This window comes from Castor canadensis, chromosome 6 (assembly GCF_047511655.1).
Source record: "Castor canadensis chromosome 6, mCasCan1.hap1v2, whole genome shotgun sequence".
Classification (NCBI taxonomy): Eukaryota; Metazoa; Chordata; class Mammalia; order Rodentia; family Castoridae; genus Castor; species Castor canadensis.
The window spans coordinates 118,361,144-118,381,670 of NC_133391.1; positions in this window are offsets into that span (position 1 = coordinate 118,361,144).

Here is a 20,527-nt window from a genome sequence, read left to right on the forward strand (position 1 = left end):
GTCCAGTCAATTGGCATATGGAATTTTTATGTACAAGCTAGTGCAAAAGTTTCAACATGTCACATTTATTAGCACTCCTACTGGCATGGAGAGACAGATGTTATACACATTACATGCAGAAGCAAGCTTCACAACCGGCCTTCCAGGTCTGACTGCTCAGCTACCTGGGTCACAGCCCTGTCCCCCACCAGCCCACACACAGCGTGAGAGGCCAAAGGCCCGACCCTCCCACCTCTCCTGCCACAGAGTTCACAGTGGGAGCCTCCTTCCCTCTGAATTGCTGGACTTCACATCCCACCTCCCCTTTCTTACCCTTCCTTTGGCCCAGGTCCCCACCACCTCTGCCTTTCACCTCTTCCAGCTGGACCAGGGTGAGTTCCAGAAGGGAAGAAAGGGAAGAGCATGCCCCTGCTACTGTTCTCAACTACCCCCCACCCCAACCGTTCCTATGAGCCTTGGCAGCACTCATCCCATGGTCTTCCTTTCCCCCAAATTCCTCCTTTCTCCAATCAGCTCCAGAAGCAAAAAGTTCAGGTCAGCAAGAGTTGCATTCTTTTCAGTTCCAGAAAGATTGGGCTTGATGGAGGAAGTATTGTCCCTTCATTGTAATGTCTACATGAAGTAGCAAAAGATGGGGCTCAAGATCCCTTCTGTTTGTCTTTTCAGCCCCTGCATCTTCCTCCATTGCTACGAGCAGTACAAGCCCTTAAAAACTTATAAAAGGGCTAGAGGTGTGGTTCAAGTGGTAGATTGCTTGACTAGCAAGCACAAAGTTAAGTTCAAATTCTGGTACTGCCAAAAAGCAAAACAAAACAAAACACCTTAAGGCATGTACGCATTTTTAAAAGGTGTGTCTGAGGAGGTGAAACGTTAAGCCTGAATTCCTTTTGCCAGTTGCTCAAAGCAGGAGAGAAATTCTGTTTTAATACATTTTCCATGAGACTAGTGGTGGCGGTGGAAAAGGAAGTGGGTATACCAGTCTGGGCTGCTGCGAATGCAGATGGGGAGGGAGACTTTGGAGATGCATGAGCAGGAAGACACCTCAGCCCCCAAACCCTTGCCATTTCCCCTCTGCTCCACCTCTTTGGCCCTCAACTGAGTTTTATCCTAGCCTCTTCTTTCCAAATAAGTTTTATGGATAGGAGTGTAAGAGAGGGGGTTCACTTTTAATTGCAGTGGTGGCAGGTGAAGGGTAAAAGAGTAGCATGGAATTTCAGACATCTTCTTGTAGGAATATTATTTTATACACTGGAGTATTATTCAGCCATAAAGGAGAAGGAAATTATGTCATTTACAGGACAAGTGGAGATCATGTTAAGCTAAATAAGACAGTCTGCATATTTTCTCTCATATGTGAAAGATAGTCTAAAGGAAAAAATGGACATGAACATAAATGGGGGGAATAACAGGAGATGAGGGGAAGAGGGTGAGGTGGGGAGAATATGATTGAAGTGCATTGTATGCATGTTTCATACAATGAAACTCATTTTAAAAATGAAACTCATTTTAAAAATTGCAAGAAAGATTAAAAGGGGTATGGGGGAATAAGAAAGAGTAATAGAGGGGGTGAATCTGCTCAAAGTATATATATCATGTATGGAAATATCACAATGAAATCCCCCACATTGTACAATTAATATGCACTAATTTAAAAAAAGTAGAAAAAAATACTATCAGAAGTACTACCAGAACTTACTGAACAGAAAGACCAGGCTTGGTTGGTAGCCATGGCTATGATAGAAAGAGAACTGGCCTAGAAGCCTGGGTCTCACCTTCCAGGCATGGCTGTGTCACCCCACTTTGGAGGAGTCACCTAATTTATGCACTAGCCTGTTAAAAGCAACCATTTACACATCTTTCAAATGAAAATATGATATCTGCCCCCTGCCAGAGACTGGGGAGGGGTTGTAATATTACAAAACAGTCAGGCCATGCTTTGGAAGACAGGAGGAGCCCACAGTAGGGAAGGGCACTGCATTATTGGCACCGACTGACACAAAATCTGGAAAGAACTTTTAGCATGGGGTAGGAGAAATGAGAAAGGTAGTGTTAAAATGGAGTATTGACTTCTGTTTTAAATCTCCCAAGTGTAAGTTTGAAATCTTAGGGTCCTTGTGATTTTTACTTTTTTGCTTTGAGGTACTAGGGATTGAATTCAGGGTCTGGTATTTGCTAGGCAAGCGCTCTACTTGAACCACACCCCCATTCCTTTTGTTTTTATGATATTGTCTCACCAACTTTGCTAGGACTGGCCTTGGACTCAAGATCCTCCTGCCCTGGACTCCTAAATAGATGGGACTGTAGATGTGTACCACCATGCCTGGCTATGATGATTAATTTTATGTTTCAACTTCAATGAGTCACAGGATACCCAGATATCTGATTAAACACATTTCTGGTTATGTCTTTGAGGGTGTTTCTGAAAGAGATTAGCATTTGAATTGGTGGATGGAAGTACAGCAGATTGCAGCTCCCACTTCAGTGTGGGTGAGTGTACATCATTCAACTCATAGAGGGTACAAAAAGAACCAAAGAGAAAAAGATGGTTGATCTTTCTCTCTGAGACAGTCTTTTACTCTTCTTGGAATGTGCTATGGTTTGTCATCTCCAAAACTCATGTTGGAGTTTAATCTCCATGGTTTCCACGAAACCATGAGTTTCGTGGTTTCCACGAGAGTAGAAACTTAATCTTACTGTAATGTATAGGAATGGGACCTTTGTTAGGTGATTATGATTAGATAAGGTCATCAGGGTGGAGCCCCTGTAACTGAATACTGGTGATTTTATAAGAACCAGCAAGGAGGCCGCCTTCACCCAGACAATGAACCAAAATTAACCCCTTTGCTTTAGAATCTATTCAGCCTGTAGTTATTGCTCTTAGCCATAGAAAAGGGACTGATATGACAACGGCAAGCCAGGCTCTCAGAGCTTTGGACACAGATTGGAATTTATTTCCTGCATAGGATTATAAGCCTCATGAAGGCAAGGATTGAGTCAAATCTGTTTTTAATGTCTCTGGCTTCTACCACAGTGTCAGGTTAACAGTAGATACTACATAATCAGACACTGGAAAGGATACACACTAGAGAGATGACCCGGGTACGACTAAGTGAGTTTAGAAGATAAGCTTTGACAAAATAGTCCTGAAATTAATTTGGGGAAACAAATGTTCAATAGTATTCAAAATAATTTTAAAATGTTAATAAAAGGGATTGAATTAGCTCTAGCATGTATTAAAGCATACTGTAAAGTTGCAGAAATTAAACAAGTGGTATTGCTATGAGAATAGATACACCAATGGAAAGACTAGAACATCTAGAAAGAAACTAAAGTGTATGTGAAGACCAAATACATAATAAAACTGGAGTTTAAATCAGTGAGGATAGGTCTCTTCAATAAGTAGTATTAGACAGCTGACGGTCCATGAGGGAGAAAGTTAACTTTAAAATCTTCTCTTACAGCTTCCAACAAAATTAATTCCAGCTTAGTTCAATGTAAGAAGTAAGACATAAAAGCAATATCAAGCTAGGCACTGGTGGCTTACACCTGTGATCTTAGCTACTTGGGAGGCTGAGATTAGGAGGATCACAGTTTTGCCCAGGCAAAAAATTCACCAGACCCTGTCACAACAGAAAAAGCCGAGTGTGGTGGCATGTACCTGCCATCCCAGCTATGACAGAAGCATAAATAGAAGGACTTTTGTCCAGGTCAGCCCAGACAAAAAGTGAGACCCTATCTCCAAAATAACCAGATCAAAAAGGGCTGGATATATGGCTCAAGTGGTAGAGTACCTGGCTACCAAGCACAAAGCCCTGAGTTCAAACCTCAGTACTACCAAAACTATATTGAAAGGTATATAAAAAGTAAATACTTTTTTAAGCTTAACATAGGGTAGTTTTTCCAAGAATGACCCTGAAGGAAGAAACCATTGATTTGATCACATAAAACTGAAAATTCCTGTGTTACAGAAACAACCGAAGGCAAAAGACAAATTGAAGAAAAGTACTTACTTATATATGACCGAGGACTAATATCTTTGGTTAATAACAAGTTCTAATATAAGAATCACTCCCATTAAAGAAGGTTGTTGGAGAAAATGAGTGGGAAATTCACAAAGAAAAAATTCAAATATAACTGTATTCAAACTCAGCACCCACTAATTACTAGATTAATTAAAATGAAATTTTTATTTTTACTACTACAATGGCGAAGATCTTAAAGGAGTAGAAGCTGGATATTGGTAAGGATCTGGGGGTTCACGGTACCTTCCTGTGTCAGAGAGGAAGTTGGCACTTGGGTAGAGACTGAGAAGAGAGTGGGAGAAAGGGGTAGTGCATCAAGAGCTGAGAGCCTGAAGCTCCTAAGGACATTAATGTGACCTGAGTCTTGCCTGTTCCAGGTGCAGGCTTGATGGAAGTTGTTGGTGACACCATCAAGGGTTGGACAGCAGGAGAGAGGAAGAACAGATGCTATGAACTTGTGTCATTTCTGATGGCATCACATCTAAGTTTCCCTTCTTAATTCTTTCTTGCTCATGCTTTTGATTTGTTTGTTTCTTGTTTTTGAAGCAAGGTCTGGCTATGTAGCCCAGGCTGCCCTGAAAGTCATGATAACCCTATCTCAATCTCTCTAGTGCTGGGATTACAAGCATGCCCCATTGTTCCCAACTCACGCTTTTGAATTTTCTGCAGCATCCCAAAAGTCAACTGTTAAAACTCAGTGCACACTTATTCTGGTTTCCTTTTTAAAAATATTTTTACTTTGAATATATTTATCAGGAAGCGTACTGCAGTACTTGCAGAAACAAGCTGAGACTGGCATTTATTTGTGCACTGTGGTCTGCAAAGGCACCCCAGGCTGGGTTGAGCAGAGTAACAGACTGTGAATTTCAGTTGATGGCATATGAGGTTTCCCAATTTGTTTCCTATGTGTTTTTATTTCTTTAAGTAGGAATAATGATACTATCTTCACAGGGTTGTGGTGAGTATTAAATAAAATTGCATATGTAATATCCTGAGTATGAATATGTGCTCAATAAAAACAGGTTTCTTTTCTTTTGGGGAAAACCAGTGATAGGAGTGCACCCTACAGAGATAATGCCACAGGTGTGGTCTCCCTTCCCAGCAGGCTCTGGTCCTCACACTTTAATAAAAAGGTTTTCTTGGGAAGGAAAACCTTTCTATTTCACAGGCCTCCCAGCTGAGATGAAAACTTTGACTTCTGGTACAATACTGACGTGTTCAATCCAGAATGGCCCATCCAGCTGCCAGCTGTCTGCAGGCTAATGTATTGTGGTTTGCTGGAGATAGGTGACCGCATCTGGTGAGGAAATGGAGAACAAAAGATGGGTAAACGTGAGCCTTCTAGGGCCTCTAGGACACACCAATCACATTGGTCTGGAGCCACTGCCACTGAGGGTCTACCAAACACTGTCAGAACTCCGGCTTACCTGCAACTATCAGGTTAAGGACAGAAAAACCATAAGGTAAACCAAAAGTTCAGGGTGGAAAGTGTGCATAGAAGGGAGCTGGTGGAGGTCTGAATCTCCATCTGACACTCACACATGCGTTAAATAGCTTCTGGCATTTCTGCTGCTGTTGTAGCTACAGTCTTCCTATTGACAGGTAGTGTGGGAAAGGTGCTAAATTAGAATAGAGATGAGTCACGATCAGGAATGGAAAGTCAAGATCTAAACTGTCCTGCTGCTATGTCATGGTAGGTATGTCAGAATCGCCTGCAGGGCTTGCTAAACACAAACCCAAGAGCTCCACATGTTGTTGGAGTGGGTGGCTAAAACCAAGCACCAGAGTGGGCTGGCTTATCCCAGCAGGGCTCAGTTCTCACCGTTCCGAAGGCTGGAAGTCTGAGATCAGGCACCAGCATGGTCAGGCTCTGGTGAGGGTTCTCTTCTGGGTTGCAGACAGCCATTTTCTCACTGTGTTGTCAAATAACGGGAAGAAGTCTAGAGTGTTCCTCAAGGTCCTTTATAAGGGCACCATTCATAAGGGCTCTTGACCTGATCAACTCCCAAAGACCTCACCTCCTAATACTGTCACATTTCTGGTTAGAATTTCAAGGTATGAGTTGGAGGGAACACACATAGCCCATTGTACCCAGGTTCAGAACTTCTGCAGTAGGACTTGAGTCTTGGCATCCCTGATAACCTACTAGGTGGTGCTGATGGTGCAGGTCCAGAGACTGCTAAGAGAGCTCCCCTGGGAAATGTTTAGATTCCTGGGGTCCCTCTCTGAAGATGGGATGGAGTCTCTTGCTTCTACGTCCACCTACACTATGCAGACCAGTCCCCTCTAGTTTTCAAAACAAGAAAGTCATTATCCCAATCTCTTTTGTTCTAAATATAAGGGGTTTCTTAGCTGGAACAGACATGACAAATTATACTGGGGGTACAGAGTAGTCATCCTGAACACTGGCTGAACTTTAGAAAAATCTGGGGAGAAAAAGCAAGCAAACAAGCAAGCGAGCTCAGGCTTCACACCCAGCTATTCTGACTTAATTGGTTGGGGCTGTAAGTTGCCACCAGAGTTGAAAACTGCTGGTGGAGATCAATGTTCTCAAATACGGGTGCACATTGGAAGCACTTGGGGGATTTCAAAGAAAAAAAGGTATGCCCTGGTCTTATCCTCAGAGAATCCAATTTAATTACAACAGAATACAGCCTAGGTATTTGGAGCTTTTACATCTCCCCAAGATGTAATGATTTTACATCCCCAAGAGATCATTAGTGTAGATTTAAGAAGTCTGAGAACTGGTTAGCAGTCTGCAAAAAACTGAAACTAGATCCATGTATATCACCCTATACCAAGATTAACTCAAAATGGATCAAGGATCTTAATATCAGACCCCAAACTCTTAAGTTGATACAAGAAAGAGTAGGAAATACTCTGGAGTTAGTAGGTATAGGTAAGAACTTTCTCAATGAAACCCCAGCAGCACAGCAACTAAGAGATAGCATAGATAAATGGGACCTCATAAAACTAAAAAGCTTCTGTTCATCAAAAGAAATGGTCTCTAAACTGAAGAGAACACCCACAGAGTGGGAGAAAATATTTGCCAATTATACATCAGACAAAGGACTGATAACCAGAATATACAGGGAACTTAAAAAACTAAATTCTCCCAAAACTAATGAACCAATAAAGAAATGGGCATGTGAACTAAACAGAACTTTCTCAAAAGAAGAAATTCAAATGGCCAGAAAACACATGAAAAAATGCTCACCATCTCTAGCAATAAAGGAAATGCAAATTAAAACCACACTAAGATTCCACCTCACCCCTGTTAGAATAGCCATCATCAGCAACACCACCAACAACAGGTGTTGGCGAGGATGCGGGGAAAAAGGAACCCTCTTACACTGTTGGTGGGAATGTAGACTAGTACAACCACTCTGGAAAAAAATTGGAGGCTACTTAAAAAGCTGGACATCGATCTACCATTTGATCCAGCAATACCACTCTTGGGGATATACCCAAAAGACTGTTACCCCAGAGGCACCTGCACATCCATGTTTATTGCGGCACTATTCACAATAGCCAAGTTATGGAAACAGCCAAGATGCCCCAGCACAGACGAATGGATTAAGAAAATGTGGTATCTATACACAATGGAATTTTATGCAGCCATGAAGAAGAACGAAATGTTATCATTCGCTGGTAAATGGATGGAATTGGAGAACATCATTCTGAGTGAGGTTAGCCTGGCTCAAAAGACCAAAAATCGTATGTTCTCCCTCATATGTGGACATTAGATCAAGGGCAAACACAACAAGGGGATTGGACAATGAGCACATGATAAAAGCTAGAGCACACAAGGGAGGGGTGAGGATAGGTAAGACACCTAAAAAACTAGCTAGCATTTGTTGCCCTTAATGCAGAGAAACTAAAGCAGATACCTTAAAGCAACTGAGGCCAATAGGAAAAGGGGACCAGGAACTAGAGAAAAGGTTAGATTAAAAAGAATTAACCTAGAAGGTAACACCCACGCACAGGAAATCAATGTGAGTCAATGCCCTGTATAGCTATCCTTACCTCAACCAGCAAAACCCCTTGTTCCTTCCTATTATTGCTTATACTCTCTCTACAACAACATTAGAGATAAGGGCAAAATAGTTTCTGCTGGGTATTGAGGGGGGGAGCGGGAGGGGGTGGAGTGGGTGGTAAGGGAGGGGGTGGGGGCAGGGGGGAGAAATAAACCAAGCCTTGTATGCACATATGAATAATAAAAGAAAAATGAAAAAAAAAATAGAGTAAAAAAAAAAAAAAGAAGTCTGAGAATCATTAGTGTAGATTTGAGAAGTCTGGTAGCTTAGCTCCCCTCCTCACAATACACCCCAAGTGCTCTCTACATAGTGGTCCCTGCACCTGCATTAACATCACATAGGACCTTTTTAGAAGTGCAATTCTCAGACCACATCCCAGACCCACTGAAAGAGCAACTTGTGCTGTAAAAGTCTTCAGGGGACTCCAGTGCTCCCTGAAGAAGTGCCATGCCATTATTGGTCAGCAGCTCAAGGGTCCTGTTTGCCTCCTCCCAGAGACAGCCACAGCAAGAAGCAAGGACTGCTAAAACCCCTGAATCTTGGCAATATCAAATCTCCAGTTTCTAGAGACTAGCAGTGCCAAGTTTCTTGGTGTGCCTGACTTTTTGTATAATCTGTGAGGCTTTTTTCCCCCCTGGTACTGGGCTTGAACTCAGTGCTCATTAGGCAGACCTTCTACCACTTGAGCCACACGCCTAGCCTTTTTGCTTTATTTTGGAGACAGGGTTTGCTTTTTGCCTGGGCTGGCCTGCACCACAGTCCTCCTACTTACACTTCCTGCATAGCTGAGATGATAAGTGCACCACCAAGCCCAGTTTGTTTTGGTTGACATGGGATCTTGCTAACTTTTTTTCTGGACTGGACTGGCCTCAAACCTTGATTCTCCAGATCTCCACCTACGGTGCAGCTGGGATTAGAGACATGAGCCACCATGCCCAGCTTAACGCATGAAGTTTTTGTTGCCTGGAAACTGATGACATTAAGTTGGAAGAGTCTGTTATGGGCTGCAACTGCAATCTTGGTCAAGGTAACAAGCAAAAAAGAGAGTGCAGAGGCAGGGAAAGAAGCAATGTAAAGCAAGCATGTCTCTTTATTGTCTGGGATAGAGAGAGTGTGAATGAAGTGTGGGAGGGGCATGCGGGGGAGGCGAGTATTATACCAGGGGAGTCATGGGGGGCCTTGGTTTGAGACATTTCTCTAAGTCACTGGCGCCTTCCAAGTTTGTCACAAGTACAGGTATAACCTGTTTTCCTGTTTATGGGACTTGCTTTCTTGCTAAGAAAAAAAACTAGTGTGTACTGTGTTTAACACTGAAAGAAAATCTTCCTAATCACTCCAGGGCCGGGCAGAGTAGCAGAACCCATAGCTTGAATAGTGGTAATGCCAAACAGCTTATACAAAGAAGGGGACTTAACCTCCTGATGAAGGACTCATTGCTTCCTCCCATATAACCAGTTTCTTCTAACTCTACCTAGCCATGAGTACCTAAGGATACCACAGTGCAGATGGCATGGAGTCTGCCTACAACTACGTCACACTGAAGCAGGGGAAGAGGTGAGTATGCATGTTTCTACACTGAGTGCTGACTGCCCTCTGAGCCAGGTGCAGTTGGAATATAGAGGGTTGGGGTGAGGTTGTCAGGGAAGTCTCTGTTGAAGCAGACTCTAGAGCTGGACTTGGGGAGGAAAGAAGTTGCTTGGCAGGTGCCTTAGTCTATTTATTGTTGTAATAACAAAATGCATGAGACCAGGTCAGTTATAAAGAAAGAAGTTTCCTTAGCTCACAGTTCTGAAGGCTGGAAGTCCAAGGCTCCAGAGGTTCTTGTGCTGCCTCATCTCATGGTAGAAAAGCAGAGGGCAAGTGAGAGAGACAAAAGACAAGGGGTGGCTTTGCTTTATGACAACCCACTCTTGGGAGAAGGCCATTAATCCATTCATGAGGGCAGTGTCCCCATGACCTAATCACGTCTTAGAGGTCCTATCACCTCTCATTGATGCCACACTAGACACTAACTTCATTGTGAGTTTGGAGGGGGTGAAGTGTGTTCAAAGCACAACAGCAGTCAGGGTGACTGGAGGGTTTTCTGCCTGGGCAAGCGCCCAGGGGACCGAAGCAGCAGATCAGGTATCCTGAGTTACGGGGTTCAGTACTGATAATGGGGAAGTCATGGATGGGGAAGAGCAGGGGATACAGGGCTGGGAGATGTGAGGACCTCTCAGAGCTCAACTTAATAGCACACCACCAGGGGAGTGTCCAAAACAAAACAAAGCAAAATAAACCTCTGGGTTTCACTGTCAGAGAGTCTCATTCTGCAGGTCTGTGGTATGGGTTCCTCAGGTGAGCAGGGAAGGGAAGGCTGACCAGTAGAAAAGAGGCCTGCAAAACCAGAGTAGCTGGAGTGAGAACTGCTCCAAAGGCAACTAGTGATGAATCAGTGGATTATGGGATAACTTGTCTCTTTACTCCACTATTCAAAGCAAAATGTAGGTTTTATTATAATGAGGTTGACATTTGTGCAATCCTTCTTCATGGTTTGTGATGTAGAAAATTTGCTGACATGCCTTGGACCAATGAGAGTTACCAATACCTGACAGGTGTTGGTGGCGCACACCTATAATCCCAGCTACTCAGGAGGCAGAGATCAGGAGGCTTGCAGTTCAAAGCCAGCCCTGGGCAAATAGTTCAGGAGACCCTATCTCAAAAATAACCAACATTAAAAAGGGCTGATGGAGTGTCTCAAGTGATAGAGTGCCTACCTAGTAAGTGTGAGGCCCTGAGTTCAAACCCCAGTACTGCCAAAAGCAAAAAAAAAAAAAGGAGTCAGCAATACCTTTCTGGGGTTGATTATAGAAGCTCCATGTATAAAGTTCATTTTGTACTCTAAGTTTCATCTCAAGTAGTAATAATAGTGGCAACAAATGAAGCATGATAATATTGTTACAGCAAGTATTTGTGTTTGTTTTTCCTAAAATTTGGTACTAATGCATGTTTAAATTTACTTTGCACATAAAACTAACAGGCATGAATTCCTCTGAGTGAGGACAAGATTGGTCAAGGCTGAATAAAATCCACTAATAGTGAGTGTCTACCACAAATAAGCAAATCAGCAAAGGAGCTTAAAGTGGAGTGAATCCTTGGGCCATAATTAATAGTTTGCTGAAAGTTCTGCTAGAAGCCTGGCTTGTGAAGCACAGCCTTTCATTGCTTTGGGAAAGAGTCAGTCATGGATTTTTTCTAGCTGCTTCGTTTGGATCCAGACAGTTGGTATTTGAGCTCTTGGTCCTCTATAAAAATATGAAATTTGGGTTTTCCCCAAAGTATATATTTTATATTGTGAACTGATACATATGAAATATGTAACATAAATTGTCGTAGATTCTTGTCATTCAACTTTTTACAACATGATGAGGAAAGATCATATTTTCCAAAGACAGCAGTAACTTTTTACATAGTGACTTTTGACACTCCTCCCATTGAGAGTTGGGTCCTCTTACAGGTTAAATTGTATCTTCCAAAAAGTTCCTATGTGGAAATTCTAACCCATAGTACTTCAGAATATGACCTTCATTGGAGAAAGTCTTTAGAGCAGGATAGGATCTTTACAGAGAGAATCTACTTAAAATGAAGTCACGGATTAGGGTGCCCCCCCCCAATCTAACATGACCGACGTCCTTAAAAAAAAAAAAGGAAGTTTGGATAGAGACACAGAGAGAGAGGGGAGATGATGCGAAGAGACACAGAGAGAAGATGGCCATATACAAACTATGGAGAGACCCGGAATCCATTCTTCCCCCATGGCCCGCAGACAGAACAACTTGACCTCTTGGACTTCTCACCTCCAGAATGCTGAGGCAGTACATTGCTGTTGTCTGAGCTACCCAGTCTGGGAATTTTGGTATGGCCACCTTAGAAAACTAGTAACACCCCTTTCTGTTGAACCTGGGTGACTTTGACTACTATAAAAGTGACACTCTGTGGTTTCCTAGAGAAGCACTCCAGCTTCCTCTGATTCACTTGGGAGATAAGCATATGAGGAAGCCGAGACACTTGAAAAGTTCACATGTTGGTGCTTCAGCCAGCTGCCCAGCTGCAGCGAGCATCAAGGAAGACACCAGCAAATATTCCTGCCCCAGGTCTGGGCCACCCCAGCCTCCAAACCCTCCCTGACAATGCCAAATGTGTCCACCCTCCAAACTCTTCATGAATTCCTGGCTCACACAAGTTGTGAACATAATGAAAGAGCTATTTTAAGCCACTGAATTTGGCATAATTAGGTGGTAGCTTATAAGGCATCTTTAGAAATATTTTTCTTCATGGCTTTTTATCTGGCATGCCTTGCATTTTTATTGAATCATCAAGCTCCTAGACCGTGGTCCCTACTTCTTCTGGCCCTCAGTGACATTACACAAAGGACAATTGATGACTCTGCTGTGAATCAATTTAATATAACACTAACGAATCTTTCCAGAGAAACTGAGCAGTACAGAACACCTGGCTCAGGCGTAAGGGTAAGAGTCTCAAAGTAATCCTTTCGATATAGTTAGGGCAAGGCTGGCACAGCTTGCTGGAGGAGGAATCTTGGGGTCTCCTGAGGCAGTAGGTTCCCCATTTGGAGTAGAATCTAGGGAAAAAGCAGAATCCTGGGGCAAGACGTACTAGCTGTTCCAGAGGAAGAAAAGAGGAAGTAGATTGTGGTAGGAACCCAAATCTCAACCAAACCAGGCAACACTTTCCACCTGACTCTCCTCAAGTTAAGGGTCTGAATCCCTAATGTGCAGGATCAGGAAAGAAGACAGGGGTCCATCTGCACAGAGAGTCGGGTCCATCAGACTCTAGGCATCCACCAGGAAAAGATTCCGTCTGCAAGCCTGTGCAACTATTTCCTAGATTGCTCTTCTTTTTAGTTTTTTTACTTTGCCTTTCCTTACTTTAAAACACAATCCACTTTTAGAAATCCCAAGTTAGGTGAGGCATAGGGGGAGCTTTATTGAGAAATGATTGACATCCAATACACCGTGCACGTTTATAGTGTACAGTTTGATAAGTTTTGACATATGCCTATGCTGGTGCAACCTCACCTTAATAAAGATAGTGAACATGCTCACCATTCCCAAGGGTTTCCTTTCCTTGGCTCTCTTACATCACTCTCTCGGTCTTCCCCACTTGGTCAATGGATGGGAGAGTTTTGATCCGTACACATCAGCTTTGCTTGCGATGCATACTGCCCCTAGTGGCGGAGTGCGGTATGACCGTCGTCTCTCTGGTAAGTAGAGACTGAGGTTTCTGGACAAGGAAATGTATTTGTTTTGTTTGTTTGTTTACAAGCCTTTACTTAGCACTGACAGACTGAGGGCTTCTTGAATGCACTTTCCCCTTGAAGCACGTGATCGCTCATATTCCTATGGCATGGGAGATGAGCAGGATGACGTCCTGGCTGACCAAGGCGGTTGAGAAGTGAGTAAACACTCACATCCGTTAGGATGGGTACCATCAAAACCAGAAAACAGCGAGGGTGGATGAGGGTACAGAGAGAACTGGGGCTCCCGGGCACCACTGTAGCAATGTGAAGTGATACAGCCACTATAGAAAACAGTATGGCAACACCTCAAAAAATTAAAAATAAAACGACCAGATAGATAACCTAACAATTCCACATCTAGGTAGATACCCAGAAGAACTGAAGGCAGGGAGGGCATGCAGGAGGTATTTGCATTCTCATGTATATAGCAGCATTACTTGCAATAGCTTATGTGTGAAACGCTTGGCTCCTAGGTGGTGGTGAAACTTTAGGAGATGGGGTCTAGCTGAAGGAAGCAGGTCACTGGGAGCATTATTCCTGATCCCAGCTCTCTTCCTCCCCCTACTTCCTGTCTGCCACACACTTCTAATGCCTTCCTGTTCTGCCTCATCACAGCCCAGAATCAATGGAGCCAAGGATTATGCTCTGAAATCTAGGAAACCATGAGCTAAAACAAAACTTTCCTCAAGTTGTTTATGTCAGGTATTTTGTCACAGCAGTGGAAAATCTAATACACAACCCAAGTGTCTATAAACAAGAAGTCTTATGCCCAATACAGTGGAATATTATGCAGCTTTAAAAAGGAATGAAATTCTGATACATGCTACAATATAAATGAATCTTGAAAACATTGTGAAAAGTAAAATATCACAAAAGAACAAATATTATATGATTCTACTAATATGAGATATCCATAGTAGTACCATTTTACTTTTCCATCTATACATGCTAAGGCAATCCAGTGATTAAGACTATTAACAAACAGCTAGAATAATTGGATAGTCACATGAAAAATAAGCTTCCATCCAGAACGCATGCCATCTAAAAGTGAACTTAAAATAGATTTACCAATTTATTTATTCATTTATGTTTGTTCAGGGCTTCTCTGCTCACATGAACTTCATGTGCAGTTTAGGAGGTGCCAGCTTTGGACATGGAGGCTGTGAAGCAGCAGGAGGACGAGGGGTCTTGAGTGGTTCCTGCTGCCAGCCATCAGTGAGATGCAGGACAATGGTGCTGGTGTCCTGCTATGGGGGACCATACTGTGCTGCTCCATGTCAAGATGTCAGGATGATGGAGTCAAGGCCAGGGCAGCAAGGACATGGTGAGGATGAGAGAGATGCAGATGAGGAGGACCAAGAAGAGGAAGTCCTTGTGAGTGGTCACAGTTTCCAATCAACAGATGTTGGTGAAGAGATGGTCATTGATTGACACCCGCAGAGCCTTTTTTTCCCCTTTTCTCTGTCTGCAGTCTGTCCTCACACTACGATTGTACAATGGTCTGTGCTGGTGATGTCAGAGCGTGTCAGAATGAATGTGTCTTCATTATTCAGTGTCTTATCTGGGGAAGTAACTTACTTGGAAAATGCTCTCACCTAGGGTCTGAATTATAAGCTCTTGCCAAAGTCACATTTGTTCTTGGGTTTTGTTGGTTATTTGTAGCATTTAAGGTATTTGCTCTTCTTGTGTGACCTGAGCCCTGGAGCTTTGGGTCTGTGTGACTCATGACACTCGGAGTTGGGGTGCTCAGTCTCTGGGGGTGCTGAAGGAACTGCATCGATTCTGGAAGCCAGCCCTGGGAATATATGGGCCTGACCTGGTGAGGGCAGATGACAAGGGGAAGGAGTGGAGGAGGGTATTGTTTGTATTTGAGGACCTGAATTTCTATGTGAGACCAAACAGGACAGATGTATTTTGTACAAAATTTAAAATTTTATGCGGTACACTATCTAATGTAACCTGTCTGGTGAGTTTGTTTGGACAGCCTAACTCAGTTCTGTTAGACATGGAAACTAAAATAAGAGACAAGATCTTGGTATTCTGTGCATGTTGATGTGACACCTCATGCATTTTAGGGGACTCTGGGCATAAAGTTAAAGACATTTGCAAAGACCCTTGGTGAGCTGGGAAGGAAAGTGTGGGACTATCTGCAATGCACTTGAAACTGGGCAGGAAGTAGACTCTTCAAGGTTCATGTGTTGTCCAGGTAGCAGACCTGAGAATTATCTAAGGTTAAAGCCTTACCATGTTTGAAAATAATATAAAACTTACCATGTTAATAAAAGTATTCATTTGCTTGGAAAAACAACAACAAAAAAGATGACCGACCTAAAACTATAAAGCTTAGAGTACCTACTTGAAAATGCTGAGATTGGGTATTCATTGAAGCCTTTGAGCCAGGCCTTAGGGGAGGTAGAACTGGAAGGAATTAGAAGCAAACTGGATGCTATGGAATGAGATGGGAGTTAATGGCAACCTCATGTGTCAACCACTTCTTCCCAGCCAGCTGGCACACCATTAGCATATAAGTGGTGAAGCAGGCTATACTGAAGGAGCAGTGGGCTCAGAAGTCCAGAAAGAACACTTGAGTTGTCAGCACAAAGTCCAGTGGACATGTCCAGCACACAATGGGAAACATGACTCTGCAATGCATAGGGAAACCAGGAGGGAGACAGAAATTTTCTAAATGATACTCAGATAGCATTGTGCTAACGAGTGGATGGTCTCACTGAGGCATAAAAAATAGAATGACGTAGAGTTGAGACACAATCTTGGGGAATGCCAACATTTGGGTGATGAAGAAAGAAGTATAAACAAGAAGGTAAGATGGGTCAATGTCACAAGTGTGACAGAAAACCATGTGGGGTATCACCCTTGATCCCTAGCTTGATCTGATAGTCCATATTCAACATACCAGGAACTACATGTAAGTACTCCATCTTCAAATGATATCCAGAATGCAACCACTTTTCATCACTCCCCTGTTCCCTCCCTGTTTAAGCCACCACCAGGCCTCAAGGGCAATAGCTTCCTAACCTCTTTCTCCCTCTTTCTCCCATGGCCTGATATAGCTATATTAACAGGAGCAACCAGAGGAATCTCTTATAAAATTTGAGGATTTAACATCTATCAGGTCTCTGCTGTGCTCAAAACCCCACAATAGGGCTAGGGATGGAGCTCAGTGGTAGAGTCCTTGCCTAGCATGTGCAAAGCTCTGGGTTTGGTCCCTGAGCCAGCAAAAACAAAACTAACAAACAAAACCCTGTTGTATTTCATTTTTAGTAAAAGTCAAAGTCTTTGCGTGATTTTTCCCCCATCCCAACCTATGCCCTTTGACCTTTGGCTTTAGCTCCTACAATTTTGTGCTCTTTCTCCATTGCCTCCTCCACTAGATATCTATTTGTATCATTACTTTAGTCTTTATTTTTTTTGGTGGGAGTGGGGTCTGAACTCACAGTTTTGTGCTTGTAAAACAGCACTCTACCATTTGAGCCACACCTTCAGTCCATTTTGCTCTAGTTATTTTGGAGATGGGGTTCTCGTGAACTACTTGTGCAGGTTGGCATTGACCTGTGATCCTCCATATTTCGGCCTCCAAGCAGCTTGGATTGCAGGTGTGAACCACCATGCTTGGCAGGTCTTTGTTCATTATTTAAAGTTGCAGCCCATTCAACATAGTACTAGAATTCCTAGCCAGAGCAATTAGGCAAGAAGAAGGAATAAAGGGAATACAAATAGGTAAAGAAACTATAAAAAATATCCCTATTTACAGATGACATGATCCTATACCTTAAAGACCCAAAAAACTCTACTCAAAAGCTCCTAGACACCATCAATAGATATAGCAAGGTAGCAGGATATAAAATCAACATAGAAAAATCATTAGCATTTCTATACACTAATAATGAACAAACTGAGAAAGAATATATGAAAACAATTCCATTTACAATAGCCTCAAAAAAAATCAAATACCTAGGTGTAAACCTAACAAAGGATGTGAATGACCTCTACAAGGAAAACTATACACTTCTGAAGAAAGAGATTGAGAGAGACTATAGAAAGTGGAGAGATCTCCCATGCTCATGGATTGGTAGAATCAACACAGTAACAATGTCTATACTCCCAAAAGTAATCTACATGTTTAATGCAATTCCCATCAAAATTCCAATGACATTCATTAAAGAGATTGAAAAATCTACCGTGAAATTTATATGGAAACACAAGAGGCCACGAATAGCCAAGGCAATACTCAGTCAAAAGAACAATGCTGGAGATATCATGATACCCAACTTCAAACTATATTACAAAGCAATAACAATAAAAACAGCATGGTACTGGCACAAAAACAGACATGAAGACCAGTGGAACAGAATAGAGGACCCAGATATGAAGCCATACAACTATAGCCAACTTGTCTTTGACAAAGGCGCTAAAAACATACGATGGAGAAAAAGCAGCCTCTTCAACAAAAACTGCTGGGAAAACTGGTCATCAGTCTGCAAAAAACTGAAACTAGATCCATGTTTATCACTCTATACCAATATTAACTCAAAATGAATCAAAGATATTAATATCAGACCCCAAATTCTAAAGTTGATACAGGAAAGAGTAGGAAATACTCTGGAGTTAGTAGGTATAGGTAAGAACTTTCTCAACGGAACCCAGCAGCACAACAGCTAAGAGATAGCGTAGATAAATGGGACTTCATACAACTAAAAAGCTTCTGTTCATCAAAAGAAATGGTCTCTAAACTGAAGAGAACACCCACAGAGTGGGAGAAAATATTTGCCAGCTACACATCAGACAAAGGACTGATAACCAGAATATATAGGGAACTTAAAAAAACCAAATTCTCCCAAAACTAATGAACCAATAAAGAAATGGGCAAGTGAACTAAACAGAACTTTCTCAAAAGAAGAAATTCAAATGGCCAAAAAACACATGAAAAAATGCTCACCATCTCTAGCAATAAAGGAAATGCAAATTAAAACCACACTAAGATTCCACCTCACCCCTGTTAGAATAGCCATCATCAGCAACACCACCAACAACAGGTGTTGGTGAGGATGCGGGGAAAAAGGAACCCTCTTACACTGTTGGTGGGAATGTAAACTAGTACAACCACTCTGGAAAAAAATTTGGAGGCTACTTAAAAAGCTAAACATTGATCTACCATTTGATCCAGCAATACCACTCTTGGGGATATACCCAAAAGACTGTGACACAAGTTACTCCAGAGGCACCTGCACACCCATGTTTATTGCAGCACTGTTCACAATAGCCAAGTTATGGAAACAGCCAAGATACCCCACTACTGACGAATGAATCAAGAAAATGTGGTATCTATACACAATGGAATTTTATGCAGCCATGAAGAAGAACAAAATGTTATCATTCGCTGGTAAATGGATGGAATTGGAGAACATCATTCTGAGTGAGGTTAGCCTGGCCCAAAAGACCAAAAATCGTATGTTCTCCCTCATATGCGGACATTAGACCAAGGGCAAACACAACAAGGGGTTTGAACTTTGATCACATGATAAAAGCGAGAGCACACAAGGGAGGTGTGAGGATAGGTAAGACACCCAAAAAACTAGATAGTATTTGTTGCCCTCAACACAGAGAAACTAAAGCAGATACTTTAAAGCAACTGAGGCCAATAGGAGAAGGGGACCAGGAACTAGAGAAAAGGTTAGATCAAGAAGAATTTACCTAGAAGGTAACACACACGCACAGGAAATTAATGTGAGTCAACTCCCTGTATAGCTATCCTTATCTCAACTAGCAAAAACACTTGGTACTTCCTATTATTGCTTATACTCTCTCTTCAACAAAATTAGAGATAAGGGCAAAATAGTTTCTGCCAGGTATTGAGGGGGTGAGGGGGACAGGGAGGGGATGGCGAGGGGGGGAGTAAGAGAGGGGGTGGGGGGAGGGGGGAGAAATGACCCAAACATTGTATGCATATATGAATAAAAAATAAATAAATTAATTAAAAAAAATAAAATAAAGTTGCAGCCCACCTGTCCTTTCCATGCCCTCATCACCATTCTCTACCCTCTTACCCTCTCTTTTTCCCAGCAGGAACTACAACTTTCTAACATACTACCTCACTAATTAGTTATTTGCCTTATTTATTTCTTCTAGTCTGTCTCTGTGTTACAAAAACTCCATAGGGCATGGCAGACAGTCAATAAATATTTGAGAAGAAGAATTGCTCAGGCAACTATAAAATCATTGTTAACTGAATCTTGTTATTTGCTCTGGATCCATTTCTCAAATTAGTAAAGAGCTGATTTGGAAAACACTGATTGTGCATGACTGCCATCCAGTCATGCTCTTCCCAGTTAACTCAGCTTTTTCCAAATCTGCCTGGCCAGTCTGTTCCATGGTGTGGATTAGCTTTGCAGTGGGGTGTAGAGACTGTGGGGCCAATGGCCTGCTGAGTGACTGATGGATGACAGGAAGCAAAGGGAACAAAGCAGGCTTTTGAAAAGTTAGGTGACAAATGCTTACATTGGCACAGAGGAAAGACATATTTCTTCCTTTCTCTCTCTCTTTCACTCTTTCTTTCTGTCTTTCAGGTACAAGGGATGAGGACATGTTTGTAAAGCTGAGATGGAATTAAGAGAGAAGATAATAAATAATGAGTAAAATTCCAGACCATAAAAAAATATTAAAATAGGGCTGGCAGAGTGGTTCAAGTGACAGAACATCTGTCTAGCAAGTGCAAGGCCTGAGTTCAAACCTCAATCCCACCAAAAAAAAAAAAGAATATCAAAATATATTCTTTTAAAATAGAGCTTTCAAACATTTTTCTTTTTTCTTTTTTTTTTGGTGGGATAGAGTTTGAACTCAGGGCTTTGGACTTGCAAAGCAGGTGCTCTACCACTTAAGCCATACCTGCAGCCGTCAAACTTTTTTTTATTGTGATCCATATGAAGAAACTCATTTCAATATCAGCTTGGTATATATGCACACAAAAAATACAATAACTGAAGTAAAGGTTTTGCAAACAACTCTTGGTAGCAACATGTGCTCTACACAGTGCTATTTTCTACTCTATTCTCTTCTCTTCTCCTCTCCTCTATTCCATTCTACCCCATCCCATTCTGTTCTGTTCTGTTTTCTCTGCTTTTGATCTCAAAAAACCCACCAAACTCATTTCC